The following is a 1,921-nucleotide window of genomic DNA, read 5'->3' on the forward strand; positions in this document are numbered from 1 at the left end:
CGACTAATTGTTGCTCAACAGAAATTGTTCAGCGATTGACGCTTACAAGATTTTTCTCAATATATGCAGAACTTCTAAGCTGGGTCAATTCTGCGTTAAATTTACACATTTTTTTAAATACATAACAAAAGTCAATGTTTTAGAGCAGAAGTTTTTATTTCATTGACTACTGAAACGGTAAACATTTGGATATTATTTTTGGTTGCCAGCTTTTCGCTTTGTTCTATGATGAAGACTTATACAGAAATCCTCTTGTCAAATCAGATATTGAAAAAAATGTGAAGCGAATAGTGCATATCTCATTTTGCCTGCTTATGGCAAGGGGCACTGGGTATTAGTCATAAACGAGACTAATAGTCTCAACTTGATACAATTCAAGCCAGATGAATTGGTGCAAGTTTGTCCCTTAATCTAACATCACCACATGTTTCCATACATGTGTTCTAAACCACTGAACTACGCTTAGGTTAGCACCTTTTAATGGATTAAAGAATTTAACCACCGAAAAGGTATATATAGTTCCTGAAATAAACTGACGATTAATTGTTGCTCAACAGAAATTGTTCAGCGATTGACGCTTACAAGATTTTTCTCAATATATGCAGAACTTCTAAGCTGGGTCAGATCTGCGTTAAGTTTACACATTTTTTTAAATACATAACAAAAGTCAATGTTTTAGTGCAGAAGTTTTTATTTCATTGACTACTGAAACGGTTAACATTTGGATATTATTTTTGGTTGCCAGCTTTTCTCTTTGTTCTATGATGAAGACTTATACAGAAATCCTCTTGTCAAATCAGATATTGAAAAAATTGTGAAGCGAATAGTGCAGATCTCATTTTGCCTGCTTATGGCAAGGGTCACTGGGTATTAGTCATAAACGAGACTAATAGTCTCAACTTGATACAATTCAAGCCAGATGAATTGGTGCAAGTTTGTCCCTTAATCTAACATCACCACTTGTTTCCAGACATGTGTTTTAAACCACTGAACTACGCTTAGGTTGGCACCTTTCAATGGATTAAAGATTTTAACCATCGAAAAGGTATATATAGTTCCTCAAATAAACTGACGACTAATTGTTGCTCAACAGAAATTGTTTAGCGATTGACGCTTACAAGATTTTTCTCAATATATGCAGAACTTCTAAGCTGGGTCAGATCTGCGTTAAATTTACTCATTTTTTTAAATAAATAACAAAAGTCAATGTTTTAGAGCAGAAGTTTTCATTTCATTGACTACTGAAACGGTAAACATTTGGATATTATTTTTGGTTGCCAGCTTTTCGCTTTGTTCTATGATGAAGACTTATACAGAAATCCTCTTGTCAAATCAGATATTGAAAAAAATGTGAAGCGAATAGTGCATATCTCTTTTTGTCTGCTTATGGCGAGGGGCACTGGGTATTAGTCATAAACGAGACTAATAGTCTCAACTTGATACAATTCAAGCCAGATGAATATGTGCAAGTTTGTCCCTTAATCTAACATCACCACTTGTTTCCATACATGTGTTCTAAACCACTGAACTACGCTTATGTTGGCACCTTTCAATGGATTAAAGATTTTAACCACCGAAAAGGTATATATGGTTCCTCAAATAAACTGACGACTAATTGTTGCTCAACAGAAATGGTTCAGCGATTGACGCTTACAAGATTTTTCTCAATACATGCAGAACTTCTAAGCTGGGTCAGATCTGCGTTAAATTTACACATTTTTTTAAATACATAACAAAAGTCAATGTTTTAGTGCAGAAGCTTTTATTTCATTGACTACTGAAACGGTTAACATTTGGATATTTTTTTTGGTTGCCAGCTTTTCTCTTTGTTCTATGATGAAGACTTATACAGAAATCCTCTTGTCAAATCAGATATTGAAAAAAATGTGAAGCAAATAGTGCATATCTCATTTTGCCTGCT

The sequence above is a fragment of the Convolutriloba macropyga genome, unplaced genomic scaffold (assembly GCF_964194025.1).
Source record: "Convolutriloba macropyga unplaced genomic scaffold, txConMacr16.3 SCAFFOLD_2206, whole genome shotgun sequence".
Lineage (NCBI taxonomy): Eukaryota > Metazoa > Xenacoelomorpha > Acoela > Convolutidae > Convolutriloba > Convolutriloba macropyga.